The 20,825-nt window shown below is 41.8% G+C and overlaps 1 pseudogene; it reads right to left on the bottom strand.

The window, feature by feature from the left end:
* Nucleotides 1–17,883: 17,883 nt before the first annotated feature.
* On the bottom strand, nt 17,884–20,664 carry LOC120435544 (annotated as a pseudogene).
* Nucleotides 20,665–20,825: the final 161 nt, after the last annotated feature.

Genomic DNA, 20,825 nt, shown 5'->3' with positions numbered 1-20,825 from the left:
AGCAACGTCAATATCACCCTGCATCTAGCCAATGGGATTTTATCCCTACTATCAACGTCACTTAAATCTGGGTTAAACTGACCCACTGAGGTTATTAACGAAAGTGAAAGTAAAATCTGCTTAATTTCTCAGTATGAGGCGGGGAGATATTGATGTATACATGTTTCATTCCTAATCGAAACATATTTTACAATTAACGTTTCCTAGGTCTTGAACAGCCTAAACTTTTGATTGTTTATATCAGGTTGGCATACAGCAATCTTATATGTCTTAAAATTGTTTCTGTGTGCGTTATGACCACGCTTGGATTTAAAACAGTTTCGAAAAAATATAAGCAGTAGACAACAAATTCAAAAACAAGTGTGTTTTCGTTGATACAGTGGTGAATTAAAATCTGGTGAAGTGCTCCACCCCGTGGTTTAAAAGGAGAACTGTTTATACGTACACATGCACAGACACACAATGGCTGTGTCCCAATTCAGGGTCTGCACGCTTGAAGTACGCACACTACGCGTACTACGTACGGTGCGTACTATAAGTACGAGAAGTGCGGAAGTGAGAGGCTTGTGAAATGGGACGGTCTAGCCTTCGTCGCGCTGTTCAGGTTGCCTAGCAACCATGATACCAACCGCGAGAAACGTTTCATACAGCTTCGTGTGACAGAAATGAAGGAGAAAAAATGTTTTGTTGGTCATTCATTTTTGTCACGACCTCACTTTGATTAGTTGAATATCTGAGGCTGAGACCACAGGACTGTAAAACATGATTGTTGGGCTTCATTTCTGTACTGAACAGTCATTTCAAGATTAGTTAGTAAATAACAATTAGCTAATGTTGTTCATGAGACTAAAATCATCTCACTGTGGTAATGTAAATATAATATGGTCAATATCATATGTATTGTCAGACTATTATGATATATAATTATATATCAGACTATCATATATATATATATGAATAACAGCAGTGAGCTTGAACTCTGTGTCAAAGATTCAAGTTGCAGTTATTTATATTTCCAATCACCTTAAATCTTCACTCAAAGACAAGTATCTTTGACAGTGTATAGATGTATTATACACAGTGTTGGGACTAACGCGTTATTAAGTAACTACGTTATTATTGTGGTAACGAGCACGGTAACTAGTTATTATGCCAAAACCAGGAACGCGCTACTCGTTACTGGGATTTAGATAGGCTCGTTACTAGTTACTTAGTGTGGTGGATATCGCGAGCTTCCACAGATTCAGTAACATTAGCACAGTGGTTCCCAAACTTTTTTTGCCAGGCCCCCCTTTTTACAAGAAAAATGTTCGCGCCCCCCACCACCTAACACCCCCGCACAAACACATCCTCCAAACACACACACCCATATTTTGTTTACAAACTCCATTGCGGTTTATTTCACACCTCAAACATTTAGTAAACAATTAAGCAAATACAAGTAAACGGCAATAAATTACAGGTAGTAATAAAATATACTACTAACTCTTTTACGCTACGTCCACAACTACACGGGTATTTTGAAAACTCAGCTGTTTCTATGCGTTTGGGCTTTTCGTCAACACGTAAACGGCGTTGCGATTCACTGAAAACGGAGATTATTTAAAACTCCTTTTTGCGTTTACGTGTGGGACGAGGATTACAGAGTTCGTCACGCAACGTCAAAAGGTATGTGCCTTTTTTTTCACGTCACGCTGTGCGCCACGTTGTTGTTTACATGAGATGAATTGCAGAATGGCAGATAGGGACAAAATACTGTTAATCTGACTATCTTCAGGTTTTACACACTTACATATACACACGCAGTTACTGTCCCTCCATTTAGAAAGGCAGAGCGTCACGGTGTAATTCTTTTACGTGTAGTTGTTTTTTTCCTGTGTAATAATATTCAACATTGCTATCAATACATTTTTCAAAAATGCCTCTCTGTGCAAAATGGGTTTAAACACATAAACAGCTGTGGGATACTGTTTGTCCGTGATTTGAACCGGGGAACAAATTACGGCAGGATCAGCCTGATATTTTTGTATCCCACTGTAACTTTACTGCATAAAAGAGCTAACATCATGTTAGCTGTCAGGAGTAGTTAGTTATTACAAGAAGTGTTTGTGAACTAAAAATCAAGAATGTGGGATACTGTTTGTCCGTGATTTGGAGAGCACAGCGCGTGCTCCCGCCTTGAGGGAAACTAATTTTGCAGGGGAGACCTACCTTGGCACTTGTGCAGGTGAAGCCAAAGGGAAGATATGCTTCACCATATTTTCCTGTCTTTGGCTTGGAAGGAAGTTGGTTTGGAAACATATTTGGCGATGCTTCATCTCCTGCTTTGCGTTTGTGTGGGAGCCCGTCAAAAACCTGTCCACAGTGTCCAAGCGCTCTTTTTTTTTTTTTTTCTTTTCATACCGCGCCCCCTGCAATGGCTCTGCGCCCCCCCTAGGGGGCGGGCCCCACACTTTGGGAACCTCTGCATTAGCAAGTGGTGGAGGCCAGCAGGTGGATGAAGGAAAGGGGAGGCAAGAGGAGAGACCCGAAGCAGCCGCCGGGTCCGCGTGTCAGGTGAACTGAACTTCAGGTAAGAAGTTATGACCTGCAGTCTATCGGTCAGATATAAACCAAGTTTAGGTGGAGTTTATTTTCGGTATGCTGACATTTTCGTACTGCGTGCTAGCTAGCATGACGGAGTGTCTATACAGCTGGGTGGGTGCTATGTTACTGATGTTGAACTTTATTTTGTTCATACGGTTAATTATTAGAGTTGCCAACCGTCCCGTAAAAAACAGAATCGTCTGGTATTCAGAGAAAATATTATGCGTTTCGTACTGAGGTGAAAAGGAACACAGTTTGTCCCGGACTTCAGCTACAATGAAAAAGACACAAAGCTGAAGCTGCACAGCTGCCTCTTCTTCTCTCATTCTCTCCGTTTCTACTTCAATCACGAAACTGATCAATGATCAGCTGATCAGCTTTTCTCTCTTGTTTATTTAACGCTCACTTTGCGCCAGAAAGAGGAAACCAGCGGATGTTGCGCTGAACAACAGCAGCACGTTTAAGCTTGATCAGCTGTTGTTAGAATTTATTTAATATTAATTTCTAGTATCAGCTGATGTTTGCTGGAGCCACAGCTGTAAAGCTGCTGGTCATGATATCGGTTTGGTTATCTGGTGAGAGGAAACATGAAGATGAAACCAGGAGATGTCCTTACTGAATCATCAGAGCTGAACAGGTGATGTAGAAACAGGTTTACCTTTTAGGTGACATGAATGAGTTGAAGAGAAGTTATGAACTGTTTCTGAGAGACAAATAACACCAGGATCCTTTTCTATGTAGCTGACAGCTGGTAACTGTGCAGGGGCGGGTCTAGCAAAGTGTTGCCAGGGGCCCAGGTAGGGCATTAACAGGAAAAGGGGGCACAAGGAAATACTTTTCTTTATTATTCTCATTTAAAATGTCTCGCTTTAAAAAAAAAAAAAATTTATCTGAGTCTTACAACAAACAATTGATAGATTGATACATATATACCATCAGAACAGTGTACATCACTGTCACAACAGTGTTTGTTTTCATTCAAAGGCTTTATGATTTTTCCTATAATGGTGGGCGGTCTCTAGTCAAAATGCCGGGACGATTTTTTTGTCCCAGTCCAGCTCTGTATGCAGCTCATCTGCAGTCTGGTGTTACCTACATCTTCCTATTCAGAAGGCAGAATTTCCAAGTTCTGAGTACAATCAAAAGCACCACGACTGCAGTTTTGTGTTGGATGTAAAATGCAGGCTAGAATCATGGCGGCGGTCAACGATGGTCCAGGCGTGGGATTTCTCTCGTGGAAATGTGCACATTATTTTTCCTTTCTATTGGTAGGTGGCACAGTGCACTTGTGGCAAGTAAGCAAGATAGAAGACTGGCAATCTTGCTGGGTATCCAGTTACGGAAGCAACACATTAACAAGAGAATTCTGAGTAAAACCAAAGTTACTTTCCCTAGTAACTAGTTACTCTGAAAGTAACGAGTAACTTGAAGTAACTGAGTTACTTTTTTAGAGAAGTAACTAGTAATGTAACTAAGTTACTAATATAAAGTAACTTACCCAACACTGATTATACATAAGAGACAAATATTGTTCATTTAATATGTTGGCGTCATTACATTTGGCTCAATGCTTACATATATATACATATATGCTTACTTATAGAATATGATGTAATATGTGTAAAAAGGAAAATGTACGAGCTGTGAAAATTGTTTCTGATAGAATGAAGATCAGACTGATATATTAAATATTCCTTTATTGGGTGAGAAAATCAGACCATGTCATAACTGCTTTAAGTCATACAGAATAGATATCAGAGCCTTAAACAGGCTGACTTCTGCTAAATGGGTCAAACTGGGCAGAAAGTCTACAAACACATAACATCCTTATAGAATATGATGTAACACTATAGATCAACTTACCTCAGAATACATAAAGCATATAAACAATTACACCAATATGATGCAACAAACACAGCAGTGCTACTAATCCAAGATACTCAAAGCTTCATAGAACTGAAACAAACATTTATTTTTAGCTCCATTCTGCTGCTGATACATACTTTAGGTTTCTGAATATTAAACTTGTTGCTGCCTTTCATAGTGTGTAACTTGAAGGCCCTGAGTACTTTCTCCCACACTGAAAACACTGGGATGATGACATTATTTGAACATTACCTAATAAGACTGATTCAGGACAGACAATTAGTTATGTTAAACTTTTCTAGCAGTCCTTCACAAACAGGGAACAGTCTGTCTATTCTCTCCATCTGTCAGCTGCTGCTGGCTCTTCCTCCTCCTCTTCCTCACACACTGCTGAGTTTGTCCTGGTGGATCATCAGGGTGCAAAGCCTCACAGATGATGTGCAGCAGTGGGTCCCTGAGTCTGTCCTCACTCTGGACACTTGCAGTTGTCACACATGGAAATCAAATGTGTGATAAGCTGCAGGATTCAAACACAAGTGTAACTTATAAATACATGTTCATACTTTTATTCCACAATCAGAGAGAAAGAAACAGAGAGAGAGTGCAGGACAGGCAGACAGGTGACAGTCTCAGGTGTATACACTGCTACAAAACAGCACAAGAGAAGGAGGATTTAGTGTTTGTGTTATTACGAGTGCTAAACAAGAAGAGTTCCCAGATGGTACAGTGGACACATGTGTGACTCCTGTGATTAAAGCATCTTTCTTTCAGCTTAACGAGTGAACCGTCAGCTCGTTCAAACACACGTTAAAGTCCGTTTGGCTCGACACCACCGAACAGAGGCAGCAATATAACATAGCTAACATTAACAGTGCAGTGAATCCTGCTTGTGCCGTCATATTCAGGACTGCAAACCGAGCAACATCACTGACTTTCAGCTTGTTGTGTTTGTGGATATATGACTGACTTTAATTATCCATAAAATCATCACATTCTCTGTAAGATTAAGGTCAACTATATATATATTTAGAAGTAGAGGCTTTAAAACCAAGCTGACGCTGAAAGTACAAACATCACTAATGTCACATAACTTTGCCGACATGTGGCCAACAGTAATGTTCTAATGTTCTTCATTATTAAACATTCGCACATAAATAAGTGACATCATATTCAGTACTTACTTCTGACAGTTCGGCCGCTCCCGTCTGCCGTATTTTGCGCAAAACTATCCACACCCACCGCCGCGCTATGAATTGTGGGATATATGGGACCACGAAGCGTGCACCGGACCACGCTTGATATTTGGGGAAATCGACGGCGCATTTGGAGTATGCATTTGAAGTACACTTCGAATCACCCCCCACAAGAGCCGTCGTCGCGTGGCGGTGACGTAATCGCACTTAAAATGCGTACTTCAAGCATGCATACCCTGAATTGGGACACAGCCAATCAGTCGGCTGGAGCCTATCCTAGCTGACAGGAAGAATCATCCACCCCCTCTCAGATTCAAAAACCTTTTATTTTAAATTTGACAGATTTAGACCACATGACACACCGTTCTGAAAAACAACACATATTACACACACAAACAGGGCCACACTCTAGACCTCATCTTGTCATTTGGGCATTTTGTTCTGACAAGAACGAAAATCGAAGAAAGATAAGCTCCACATTTCCTACCAAGTGCTTAGAGATTATTTAAATAGCTATCAGCGCACCATCAAGGTCGAAAGAGAAAATTATTTCTCCAAGGTCATTACTAAGAATTCTGGTAATCCTAAAGTTCTATTCAACACAATCAACTCTGTCCTGCATCCCATGACTACAGCCATATCTGAGACTGCCTCACACACTTCTGAGGATTTTCAAAGGTTCTTTACTGAAAAAATTAGCACACATATCCTGCTCCCATCCCAAGACCCTTCTGAACCACCTACATGTTAATTCTTTTTCTCCAAATTTGAACCAGTCTCATTATCCCATCTTACTGATATAATAATGCACATGAAACCAACTACTTGCCCCTTGCATGTGTTACCTAAACCATTTCTCAGGGATGTGCTGAAGACAGTCGATCCTAACATCCTCGCTATTGTCAATGGCAGTATCTCAAATGGAACTGTTCCTCATTCGTTTAAACAAGCTGTTGTCCAGCCGCTTCATCAGTTCTTTGCAATTTTAGACCAATCTCTAAGCTGTTGTTTTTGTCTAAAGTTCTCGAGAAAGTTGTCCTCCACCAATTATCCTCATTCTTAGACACACATAATATTCTGGATAAATATCAGTCTGGTCCCAGAGCCTTCCACAGCATAGAGTCTGCTCTACTGAAGGTGTTCGATGATGTGCTTTTAGCCACTCTGTATAAAGTACAGTTTTAATTCTTTTAGACCTGAGTGCAGCATTTGACACTGTTGACCACACAAACCTATTAAACCTTCTAAAGACGCGTAAGCATTCAAGGCTCTGCTCTAAAATAGTTTGCCTCTTACAGGGCTCTATTCTGGGCCCTGCCTTATTCCTCCTAAAAACACCAGATTTCCTATCACTCTTATGCAGATGATACACAGTTCTACCTCTATCTAAAACCAGGTGCTGATAGTAAGCTGCAGAAGGTTTCAGATTGTCTTAGCGACATACATTGCTGGATGTCTCTGAACTTTCTCAAATTAAACCATGACAAAACCAACATTATAATTTTCAGTAAGCAAGACTCTGTTAGTCTCATAAGAAACGACTTGGGCCCATTATCAGCTAATTTACACCCCCATGTAAAAAATCTTGTTTTCATTTTGGATTCTACCCTCAAGCTGGACAAACAAATAAATTCAGTTGTTTGTGGCAGTTTTTCCAACTCAGAAGCATTTTGAAACTCAAACATATCCTGTCATCTAAAGATCTGGAAACCGTTATCCATGAGTTCATATCCTCACGTCTTGACTACTGTAACTCTATTTAGGCATCTGTCACTCAAGCCTGTCCCGCCTGCAACTTGTTCAAAATGCAGCCCCAAGGCTTCTGACGGGAACCAGAAAGAGAGAGAATATTACTCCAATACTCACATCTTTACATTGGCTGCTAGTTAAATATAGAATTGATTTTAAGGTTTTATTATATGTTTTTAAAGTTCGCCATGGTTTGGCCCCAGGTTACATTTCAGATCTCCTTAGCCTGCACCTACCCACTCGAACTCTGCGTTCCTCCAGCCAGATGCTTTTATTAGTTCCACACTCCCAGTTAAAATCTAGAGGTGACAAGGCTTTCTCCATTGCCGCCCTGAGACTCTGGAACAGTTTCCCCTCTTTTATAAAATTCTTTTCCTCTTTGGAAATCTTCAAATCAAATTCGACGACCTACCTATTTTCCAAGGCTTTCGGATCCCTTTAACACCACTTTTATTCTGTTTGAGCTAGTTTGGTCTTTTATCTCATTGGATGATATTTGCATGTGTATACGTATACACATATTTTATGTTCACGTATGTGTGCTTGTGTGTGAAATTGTACACTTTTGTAAATATATGTGCATATTTGCATGTACATACATATTTTTACAAACATATATATGATTTGAGTTTGTGGCACCAACATTGAAGAGAAGGATAATGATTCTGTTAACTGGCTGATAATGCTAATACTAAAGTACAGAATCCTAAATTTCATTAATTTTACTGGGTGTGCATTACACTCTAAAGATTAGGTGTAACATGATATAATATGTTCTTTTGTTGTCCTTTCAGTTCAGTCAATAACCACCTTCAATTGAATTACAGAGGCTTACATGAGTGTGACAAAGACAAAGAAGACAATGAAGAAACACATAAGTACCTGATGCAAGTGAGAGAAATCAACAGAGTAATAGAACTGGATGAAAATTTGAATAGAAAAAGTAGTCAGTCTGATCTGGGTCAACTAAACATGCCCAGGTTTCACACTAGTAAATTGAGAGTAGAATTTCATTATATTTCAATAAATATACTTTATATGACTTTTTGGTTTGGCTTGGCCTTGTGATTATTCTAATTTCTAATTTTCTAATGGCAAAGTGACTCCAAAAGGTTAGGAAATACTAGTTTATTCAATACTGAAGTGCACAATTTAAACATAATTTCTCATCTTCTAATGTGAAATGCTAATTATTGGGAATTAGGAGGATAATGTAAACATTACAGTTTTTTTGTTTTTCTGTTCAAGCCTGGTTAGATGGGGGTCAGGAAGGAAACTTAGTGTAAAATCTGTACCAATTCAAGCATTAGGATCATTTCACATTGGCAACCACTTGGGAAATAAGATAAAAAGCACATTAAGGTTGTATAATTTACAGGGATTTATTGTGGCTGAAATAGGCTACAGTTCTCTGGGGATCAAATTATATAAACAGGCTGTTAAACATAAAAAGACAAAACTTTCTAACTAACCTGCCATCACCTCCTGTATTCACAGGAGAACCAGGGTCATCGAGACCTTCATTGTGACCAGCAACATCTAAACTTTAACATACTTTAGGAGTTTTATTGTCCAGAAGAGACACTCTGTGCTTTCTGCTCAGGTAACAAAGCTCCATGAGAGCCAATAGGAATTCATCCTGATAGAAAACGTCAGCTAAATCTGGGTTAAACTCACACATTAAGATTATTAATGAAAGTGAAAGTAAAATGCTGTAATTTGAACCACTTGATGTGACGATATCATAACATCTTTTCTTTGTGCTTCATGTTGAACTGGAAATGAAAATATCAAAAATGAATTAACTGAAATGCCCTGGTTCTCTCTCCTTGGGTGTAGGTTCTCCGTGGAGGGCAGAGCAATAACTGTGTGATCACAGCAGATGTGTCTAGTTGTAGAATTGTGTTATTATATTTATTACATCCAGAGGCCCCAGAGTGTGAGAGCCCGAAGAGGACCACTGGAGGAAAGAGCTGAGGAGAGCCCCAGACGGGGGGGGGACCTTTTTTTTTTTCTCGCCTGTCCCGTTTGGTTCTTTTGCCATCAGAATTATTGTCTAAAGGCAAAGAAAGATGCCCAACGGATTTACTTTACCAAATGGACCATCCCAGCCTTGCCGTAATGGTCCATTTGATTCACCTTTGTTTTTATTGTTTGTTGTATTTTATTTTCACTTACTGAAAATAATGACTGGGGGAAAGAAAAGGGAGAAAAAAAGAGAGGTGGGGAAAGAAAAACAGCAGGGAAGATGAACAGTGATAAAGGGCAGAAAACAAAAACCAACAACACAAACAGACAAAAAAATACATATATCAATCACCTGGATCACCTGTTGAGAAAGGAAAAAAGAGAAAACAAGCAAAAAAATGAGAGCAATATAATAAACAACATCATTGCGATGATCTATCTGACTATAACAGTAAATACTAAATATTGAATATTATTGTGCAGCACGTGAGATCGACAGCGCACAGTGTGCTTTGAGGTAGGAGCCAAAAAGGGTGTAGTTAGTGTGTGTGAGCACCCGTGTGTACACCTGTGAGCATGAACACGCTTGTATTTAAAAGGTGTGGGGAGCCATAGCCTAGACTTGTAGTCAAGACCGCCTAATCTGAGACCAAGACAAGACCAAGACCGAGACAAAAAAGTCTTTAAACTGCAGCCAGATGCTGCTTCGTTTACGCGTGTCAGGCATATTTATGTGTTTTTGCTTTCGCACAGCCCTCCTCACCGCTGTCTACTGTCTCACTCCCTTACTGAGAGGACAGACGCACGCTCCACTTGACTGTCGCGTCTCTCTCCCTCTGTTTTTCACATAATGATATTATCCTATATCCTCGCATGTGATTGGCCACAATATGGAGGGATTGGAGCATAGCTGAGCCACTGTGTGAGAGCTGAGCAGCGAAAGGAAATTAAGTGAGGGTAGAAATGACTGAAAGATTATTAGGCTCTGTTTTGAGTTTTGTTCAAAAAAGAATGACTTCATATAGGAAACTCAAGATGGCGCCGGTGTGTGTGGCTTGCCGTCTGTCACTGCCAGTGTTATTTTTGTTAGTGATGGGCAGATGAAGCTTCATGAAGCACTGAAGCTTTTCATCCAATTGGTTCACCCCAGCGCAAAGCATCTTGAAGCTTCATTTGCTCTAGTAGGACATAAAAATATTAGTTGGCATGCTTTTGAATAGTGTAGCATTTTGCACACAGCCTGTAAATGTCAACAACAAAAGGAGCGTGTAAAACATGTATATTGTAGTGATGGCAGTATACTGTGTATATTTATACTGGCAGTATGGAAAATGATTATTTGGAAATGCTTAAAATGGAAATGATCATTTACTGTGAGGTGAGGTGTGGTTGGGGTATGGACAGTGGTTGTGCTTTTGTAACGTTGAGGTATGGACAGCTACACACTGGGGCTTTGAGCCTCAGTCCTGCCTCTTCACATTTTATTCTGTAAAACTAAATTTTCACTGCTTTTATGACCTTTTTAGTGGGGAGAACATAGCTAGGATTGAATGATTTAACAGATCTTTTAAATCCTTTGTCCTCCACAATGCTAAATGGCTGGGAGTCCTCAATCACCATGCTAACCAGGTCTTCATCTATTTGAGATTGTTCTCCTGAGGAAAGACAATAAAAACAAAGCACAAATATAAATATCACACACGTAACTTATTACAGTTGTATAATATTGTTATATCATTTAGTAACATTACTGCATGCTATATTATCATGGCATTTGATGGCTCACCTGGTCTTGCTCCACAGTCGGTGTTCCCCTTATTCTCATGCAAAGCTCTGTAGTGCCTAAGCATGGATGAGGTGTTGTTGTTATATCCCAGCTCCCTGGCACATAGCAAACACTTCACCTTGTGCAAAAGTAAAGACAGCTTAACATAAATTGTATTGCACCATCAGTATTATGAAAATACATCTTCTGTAGAAATGTACATACCTTGTTGGGAGGAATAAAATCAAAATGTTCCCACACAGGGGAGGACATCCTCCTCTTCTTAGCTGGCTCCATTCTCTCCTAAACCTCCAAACTCTCTCCAAACTGTCACTAACCGCAACTCTCCATCAAACACCCACATTTTGGATGAAGTCTGAGGGGTTTATATCGCTGTCATAGCTCGCAGCGAAGTTCGAACCACTTCCTGAACCAGTCACGTGGTACAGCCGGGCAGCGAGGCTTCGGACGTCATCATTTTCAGCTCCTCCCATAAATGAAGCAAGCCTCTGTATTGTCTTTGGGTGTATACCGAGCTTCTTATTAAATGCACGCACACACACCGATCTCTGCTCCGATTCCACTTTATTTCCCATTCTCATTTTTCCTCTGGAGCTTCCTGCTCGCCAGTAGAATACACACATTTCCATAACACAGTGCCATCTAGCGGCTGATGCAAACATAGGTCAACATGTTACATCTCCTTCTTAAAAAAAAACAAAAAGCAACTCAGGCTTGTAAAATTTGTAAGGCAACTGAAATTAAGGGAATAACATCCATTAATAACATAGCATTCGGCTCAATACTGGCTACATCATTACCATAATAAGCAGATGCATTTAGTGACATCATTGAAACAACAAACATGTGAACAGCCTTTTTTTTTCTTCTTCTTAGGGCAGCGATCCGCCTGCACCCTTTACAATATTACAGGTCCAGAACCTGTCTTGGTTTAGTAACACGCCCATATCGAGTTGTGTATCCGGGTGTTGTAATGTCTTTATCAGGGGGCTCCACAGGCGGGGGCTGAGAAACCACAGCGCTGTCATTGCTGTTGACTGTTGGTTGAATGAACTCCTCACTTCCTACGCTGTTTCTGCTTTCGCGGAGGTGTCGGCGGTTACGGCGATAAACTTGTCCTGTATCTGTGGTTATGTTGTAGCTTCTGGATGTGTCGGCACAACGTGTGACCACAGCTGGTTTCCAGGAACCATCTTGTTGCCGGAACCGGACCGGTGTGCCAGGATATAGTTGAGGCAGTGGTCGGGCTGTTCTGTTGAAATAAGTCTGCTGGCGCTGCTGGCAGACTTCTCTCCTCTCACGCACTGTTTGCTGGCAAACTACTTGGGGTTCCAGCTGTTTTGGTGTTGCAGGGAGGATGGGCGGAGTCTCCGGCTCATGAGTAGTTGTGCAGGCGACTTTAAGTTGTCCACAGGGGTGTTCCGGTATTCTAATAGGCTCAAGTAGGGATCCTTATGTTCAGCTTTGGCCTTGTCCAGTAGTTTTTTTGCTGTCTGGACTGTCTTTTCGGCTAGGCCGTTGCTCTGTGGGTAATGGGGGCTAGTAGTGGTGTGGGTGAAACTCCATGACTTTGCAAACTGTTGGAACTTACTTGAAGCATAGCACGGGCCGTTATCACTAATCACTGACTCTGGAATACCATGCCTGGCCATGGCTGACTTTAGTTTGTGGATCACTGCTTCCGCAGTGCAGCTGTGCAGTCTTTCCAACTCGAAGAATCTACTGTAGTAATCTACGATGATGATGTAGTCTTCCGAGTTCCAAGTGAACAGATCGGTGGCTATGACCTGCCACGGTCGTTCTGGTATTGCATGTGACAGAAGGGGTTCCTTGGGGTTAGCAGTTTGTCTCTCCTGGCATGTGCTGCAGGCTCCGACTGCTTCCTCAATCTGCTTTCCCATGCCTGGCCAAAACAGAAGGTCTCTGGCTCTGTTTTTACTCTTTTCTATGCCCATATGGCTGGAATGAATCCGATCTATCATGTCCTTTCTGAGCCTTTTTGGGATGATCATTTTCTCACCTTTAAATATGATCCCGTCTATCAGTGAGATCTCATCCCTGTGGTTCCAAAACTCCTGGATGTCAGGCGGACATTGAGACCTTTTATCCGGCCATCCACTCAATGTGGTCCTTCTCAGAGTGTTGAGCTGAGGGTCCTGGGCTGTTTCGTTTCTTATCTCTGAGAGTCTCTGATCGCTGACAGGCATGTTGCTGAGGACTGAGTGGATCTGCGCATCCATCCCGTCACATAGTGATTTATCGTGGAACTCTATGGATTTCCGGGAGGCGTGTCGGCTACCGGGATGTCTTTCCCTGGCTTGTGGATGATGCTGATGTTGTACTTTTGCAGCTGTAGTATCATCCTCTGTAGCCGTGGTGGTGCTGATGCTAGTGGTTTTTTGAGTATGGACTCTAGTGGCTTGTGGTCCGATTCAATGGTCACATGTCGACCGTACATGTACTCGTGGAACCGCTTGCAGCGAAGAGAACAACATACAGCTCCTTTTCTATTTGGGCATAGTTCTGCTCAGTGCTGTTAAGTGACTTGGATGCATAGGCGATTGGCTTGCCGTCCTGCAGCATCACAGCACCGAGGCCACTTTTGGATGCGTCAACCTGGAGTCGTGGCGCTTTCTTGGGGTTGAAGAAGGAGAGAACTGGGCCTGGTTCTCTGGTGATCAGCTCCTTCATTTGTTGAAAGGATCTGTCATGGTTCTTGTCCCATACAAACTCACTGTCCTGCTTTAACAGCTGGCGGAGCGGCGCGTTTATCTCTGACAGGTGTGGGGCAAATCTTGCTAAATAATTAACCATCCCCAGCACTGTTTCCAGTTCTGCCCTGTTCTGTGGGGGCGCCATGTCTTGGACTGCTTTTACTTTTTGTGGATCTGGTTTTAGTCCTTCGTGTGACAATGTGTGACCAAAATAACTGACCTCTTTGACGCAGATGGTGCACTTGTCAGGGTTCAGTTTTACACCTCTCTCCCTGCTGCGCTGCAGCATGGCCCTCAAGTTGTCGTCATGCTCCTGTTTGGTTGCTCGAAGACCAACACATCGTCCACAATGGCTGCCACGCCCTCAGGCCCTCGTGGGTCTCATCCACACGTCGCTGGAATTCATCCTGGGCTGAGATTATGCCGAAAAGGCAGCCTGAGGAAGCGGTACCTGCCAAACACAGTATTAAATGTGGTTAACAACGATGATTCGTGGCTTAGCTTAATGGCCCAGTAGCCTGATCTGGCGTCCAAAACACTGAAATACTTGGCCCCAGCAAGTTTTGTGGTGACATCCTCCAAGGTGGGTAGAGGGTAATGGGGTCTTTGTATAGCCTTGTTGAGGGGTCTGGGGTCCAGACATACTCTGAGTCTGCCTGTCTTGGGTTTTTCCACGACAACAAGTGCATTCACCCAGTCCGTAGGATCTGTGACCTTGCATATGATTTGATTCCTTTCCATGCTGTCAAGCTCGTCTTTGAGTCGGGCTCGCAGAAGCGATGGGAATCCGGCGAGGTGGGCTGACTGTGGGTGCGACGTCTGGGTTTACATGGAAACTGCATTCACCAGGAAATTCTCCTATCCTTTGAACACATCAGCATACTCGTCTCAGTATTGCCTGCGAACTGTTGGTTGTCTTGTTTCTTTCCTCCGTCACTGCCATCACGATCCTGACCAGGTTAAGGTCACGGCAAGCTTTCATTGCTAATACAGGTGGGCGCTTGTGTTAACAACATGGAACTCCAACGTGCGGGTTTTGTCTTTGTGTTTGCATTTTAGCTGGCATTTCCTTCCACGCTGAGTGAGTGTCCCCCGTAATCTGTGAGCTTGTGTGTGACAGGCTTCAGTGCCACATGTGGGAAGAGTGTCTGGAACATGTTGGCTGGAATTGTGTTTGCTTGTGCCCCAGTGTCAACTTTAAACCTCACTGCCTGTGGGGAAACCAAGTTGCATGTCTGCATATGCTTGCTCATCATGTCTTCCTTCATTTTCTATGGTGATGCTATCAATGTAGAAACAGTCTTGCTCCTCATCTGTGTCCTTAGTTGTCATTTCTATGTTCTCTCTCACAGTGTGTACTGATTTGAGGTGGGCTTTTGCCTGCGAAGGGAGTTTTGACCTGCATGCTCTTGCAAAATGGTTCATTTTCTTGCATTTTGCACATTGCTTCCCTTTTGCTGGGCAGATGTCTTTATTAGTGTGTTGTCCGGCACAATAGCTGCATGTTTTAGCGTTACATTAGCGTGTCCTTTTGGTTTCACGCTTCTTGTTTCATTTTCTTGTCTGTGCGGTTTCCTGCCGATGGCGTGCACAGTTTCTTGGCCCTGGGGTGGCCCATAGATCTTAGCTGTTGCTTTGCTAGCTCATGTGATCGTGCTATATCTATAGCTTTCTCTAGCGTGAGCTCTGCGCCTTGGCTGAGTAGCTTTTCTCGGACGTGTGGCGAGTTAGTGGCAAATACGATGCGATCCTGACCATTTCATCTGTATTTGGGTACCCACAGTCTTTAGCAAGCAGTTTCAGTTCTGTAATAAACTGTTCAAACGCCTCATTTTCACCCTGCATCTTTTCATGGAACTTATATCTGGCGTAGATTGGGTTAGCTTTCGGTGTGATGTAATCAGTGTACTTATCATAGTGCGTCTGAAGCTTTCGAGTCGTCTGCAGTGGCGTCCACGTGTTGTAGACGTCCGTCCTTTCTCACCGACCCATAGAAGAAGGTAGCTGCACTTGTCTGCCTCCTCCTTCCCCGAAGAGGACCAGCGAACATTAGCTCGGCGTGCTGCTGAAAACGCCGCCATGCCTCGGGCAGGTTGCTAGAGTCCCAATCCATGCGCGGTGTGGAATGCCGTAGCCTCCATGTCTGCGCTTTCCGACGGCGAGGATTGCGTGAAAACCGCTACTCTGACACCATGTATTGTCTTTGGGTGTATACCGAGCTTCTTATTAAATGCACGCACACACCGATCTCTGCTCCGATTCCACTTTATTTCCCATTCTCATTTTTTCCTCTGGAGCTTCCTGCTCGCCAGTAGAATACACACATTTCCGCAACACAGTGCCATCTAGCGGCTGATGCAAACATAGGTCAACATGTTACAGCCTCGATACGCGCATCGCGGAAACGCCCCCTCCATTACTCGACACAAGCTTTTAAGCCTTGATACAGAACGTCCCATCACTATCTGAAACTAAATTCTCAACACTTCATTTAATGATATGAATCATGAATAACCAATGAGGTCACAGTTTATGGGGGCAAATGAAGTGACACTGCTCTGTTTCATTGCAAAATTTGTCTATAAGCTTAAAAAGACAATAAAATTGTAACAAATCCACGGCAGACCCAGTGACAGTACAATGCTTTTGTCACGTTCCTGGGTCTGTTGACCCTGCGTTTTAAGTTTTAGTTTATTTGGATGTTTATGTTTAAGTTCTTTAAGTTAGCTAAGTTCATTTGTTTATTAGATTTCCCTTGTGTTTTCTACCCCTGTGCTTAAGTTTCCCTCATCCTTTATGTGTTTCATGCTGCGTCTTATGTTATCAAGTTCATGTTGTCATATCTGCTTTCCATTCTGTTTCCTGTTTTATTGTGAAAGATTGTCCTATATGCAGTATGTCTAGTTTTGCTTCCCCCTGTTTCGTTAGGTCTGATTTGTCCCTGCTGTGTTCCCACCTGTTCCACATCCCCTCATTATCTGTTGTTTCTCACCATGTTTCCATGTCTCCAGGGTTTTTTCCATGTTCAGGTTTTTACCACGATCAAGGTTTTATTCTTTGTCTTTTGTGTTTAGCATTTCGTTTCTCCCAGTTTAGTTCTAGTTGGTTTTTCCCCAGTGTGCATCTGCTTTTGGTTTTTGTAGCTTTTTAAAAAAAAAAAAAAAAAAAAAAATCAGCCATATTAGACTGCTTGCTTTTTCTTAATATTCAAGTTTTCTTCCACGGTCTTTGTGTCTGTATTTTGGGTCCTTTTCGAAACTCCATACATTCTGCCTCTGCCAGACTGTGACAGCTTTTCAGCAGCTCTTTGTTCTGCACAAGGTTGCTGTTAAAAACACAAAAACCACTGCAGCTCTACAGCTGCCAACCGCACACATCACCAACAACAGACCTCTATCTGTTGTTGGTGATGTGTGTGGTTGGCAAAGTTCTCCCTGCTGACTTTGTGACACCACCGCATGCTCCCGCTGTGTGGCCGCCAGATCGGCCACCATTCGGGCCAGCTTCTTCCCTCGCTGGCCCCGTCCCAAGTCAGCCGTACTCCCTTCCTGGGTTTCGGCACCACTGTAACAAAACAACAGCAGACCCGATGACAGTTCAGTGTTTTTCAGCTTTGCTTTATTCCTCACACTGTTGCTGTTACAAACACATGAACAGCTGCAGCTCTACAGCTGCTAGCCACACACATCACCAACAACAGACCGCACAAACTTTTAGCTGGCAAGGTGTGATTGCTGATGCTGTGCAGGTGCGTCCAGCTCCCCTGCAGCAGCACTGCAGACCACATCCCACCACAAAAATATATTAACATTCCTAGATCAATCAAGCAATGACTTTTTGTGCTTTTGAAGCACAAAACGTGGTAAAATGGTAAATGTAGTAAACATAGTAAAAACTCACTGTGTGCAGGGTAGTTTGTCATTTAGGCTTTAGGAATCATTTGCTCCTGTACCTCAGCGTTCTCTACAGCTGTAGAAGTCACAAACATATTGTTATTTAGAAAACAGAATAGAAACAAGTTTTACTTACGAGATGGGGGATGTTTTTCTGAATTACAAGGAAAAAATAATTTCACTTGATACATTTATAAAATGTTATACATCGTATCTTTGCTCGCATTGTCATGCAGCTCCTATTCTTATGGATCTGTTTTGGATAAAGTATCAAGTAAAAGGGATTTCTGTTTTTGTCTCTCACCTGTTCTCTTTTTGTAGACAATGAAACTAATTACAGCAAGAACAAGCGTTGCAATGATGATCAGGATTGCGAGGGACTTTCCTGCAGATAACAACAAATAAATCATAACCTGAACAAATGAAACGCGTTAAAAGAGACAAACATCAGTTTGCCAATGAGATAAGAATATGAGAAAAAAAAGATGCTCGCAAATTTAAACAAACTGTGAAAAGACAGCAAACTGGACAATAATTTGAATCAAAGTGCTCGAAACTTTAAATGGCAATATTTAACAAATCAGTATCAGTTTGAGAAATTTCATAACCCTGTATACAACTGGGGAGGAATTACATCAAACTCAAATAAAATCCCATGAACTTCATTGTTTTTACAGTAAACTACATGCGTGTTTCCTACCTTTATCACTTTTACTCTTGTTGGTCCTGATCGCTGCTTTGTCCAGTTTGGTGACGATGTCCTCGTTCACACCAGAGAGCTGAAACACACAGTCGTACCTCTGCCAGTCTTCAGGTCTGACTGATGAAAGATCCAGATCAACACTCATCTGAAAGTTGCCATCAATGATGGGAAGGATCTCTCCTTTCTCCACACCCTCATGAAGCTCCACTCCATCTTTCCTCCAAACCAATTCAGCTCTGTCAGGATAGAAACCTGTAGCGTGGCAGGTGACCCGAGAGGAGGGAGACTTCTGGAGGAGAGACACTGATGGAAGAACTGGAGAGAAGAGAAGATAGATGCTATATCACTATTTAGCAGTGTTGGGCAAGTTACTTTGAAAAACTAATTAGTTATAGTTACTAGTTACTTCTTCAAAAAGGTAACTAAGTTATTAACTGAATTACAATATTCTAAAGTAATTAACTACTAGGAAAAGTAACTGTGGCGGAGGTGTGGTCTTGGTCCTGCTGCAGAGGAGGACCAGCCAGCTCACAGCGTGCGCGGAGGCGGGGAGGAACAGGTGCACGGAACTGGCTTGACGAATAGGGAATCTCCTTTTGTTTTTCAGTGAGCTGAGAGAGACAACTCAAGTGACGGAGTGGCTGCGTCCAGGGCAGGAGCCACAGAAATCAAACTTATAAATAAAAGCACTGTTGAACTGGCAACGCCAAAGTGTCCGTTTGTGGGTCGAGTGTCACAGTAACTATTGTGTTACTTTAAAAACAACATGTTTAACCCTCTGGGGTCCAGGGTATAATTGGCACTTTTTGACATCTTTTGATTTTTCCTCTACATTTCACCTTTAAAAACGATTGGCTTGTTTAGTATCATTCTTTTCAGCACAACCTCACGTGTCTGAATTTACAGTTATCTTTTCATTTTGGCACTGTACTGTATTAACACGATTGACCTAAAAATCAGACAAAAACATAAAATCCGAGTAGGAAAAAAGTTACATTTTTTACTGTAACAACCACAAATTAACAAATTATTTTCACAACTTGAAATGCAAATATAAATTGTAAATTTTAAAAACTTATGCACAATGTCACAAATCCCTCCCATCTCAAAACTCTCTCCCTGTCACTCCTAAAACTTCCCCCTCTTCCTAAAAAACCAAATGTCATGTTGCCATATCATTTTTGATTGGTCGACATGGTGCATTTTTCCACCAACATGAAAGGGCTGTTTTTTGTTTTGTTTTTTAATTTTTTGGTCATAAGCAGAGAATGCTTGCTGCACAGTAAACGTGACGAAACTATTCAGGAAAAAAACTGCGTATAGTTTTTTTTAATCATGACTCTGGTTTTACGTGGAATATTAACACATAATAAAACATGGTATATAGCATCTTGTTGCTATGTTATCTTAAATTGGTCATGTGATTAGTTGAACATGATTAGTTTATTCTTCCTCAGCCAATCAGCAGCACTCTTTCGATTGTGTCCGCAGTGCGTTTTCTCCAGAGTAACAGCAACAGCATTGTAACGATAGAAATAGTAATTAGTTGTAATTAGTATTTGTACTCTAATTTTAAAGCCTTAGTTAAGTCTTTTAATAAGCCTATTAACAAATGTCATGACATGGAGGTTGGGAGAGACTGGTTAGAAAGGTCAGAGTTTAGGTGGTGGATAAACTGGGCAAGACAAAATTGGGGCAAAAGGAAAATATGAGAAAAATAATTGTAATTAATATGTAAGAGTGACAGAGAAATCAGGAGAAAGGTAGGAGGCAAGTGTCAATGTGTGAGTGGAAATTAGAGAAAGAGCAAGTTTAATACAACTGAGGCACATTAATGGTTTCTGAAGGGAGGGGTGTTTGCAATGCTTTTATGTGATGGTTTAGTGGCCACAAAACAACAGGTTATATGATTTCACCTGTTTTTCATCAGAGAGCTCCTCCCATAGTTCACATACTTCTTCAGCCACTCAGGACACTCCTGGGTGAGGTAGTTCTTTTTCTGAGCAATCAGAGCTCTGTTCTTATCCCACTTCATTTTGGTGGTGACAGCCTGAGGTGTTGGAGCGATCCATATCTCTGTGTCCAGGTCAAGCGCCACAAAGTCTTCTCCATCATAGCCATGCTGATCATAACCTTTAACCTTTCCAGTTTCATTATCCCATTCACAGCCATACATTCTCTGAACAACACCTGTTCAGAGAAATTTAATTAAAATCCAAAGACATAAAACCAAACACAGAGTCAAAACATGTACTTAAACACAAACAGCAGCTCTTTCCTGCAGGTTTAATGCTGATGTGTTTGAAATGCTGGAGAGCTGAGCAGGCTGAAAACTCCTTGACTGAAAAGATAATTGAAACCATTGTT

This window comes from Oreochromis aureus, linkage group 22 (assembly GCF_013358895.1).
Source record: "Oreochromis aureus strain Israel breed Guangdong linkage group 22, ZZ_aureus, whole genome shotgun sequence".
NCBI classification, from domain to species: Eukaryota; Metazoa; Chordata; class Actinopteri; order Cichliformes; family Cichlidae; genus Oreochromis; species Oreochromis aureus.
The sequence above is the reverse complement of the archived record's forward strand: the minus strand, read 5'-3'. Positions and strand labels throughout refer to the sequence as shown.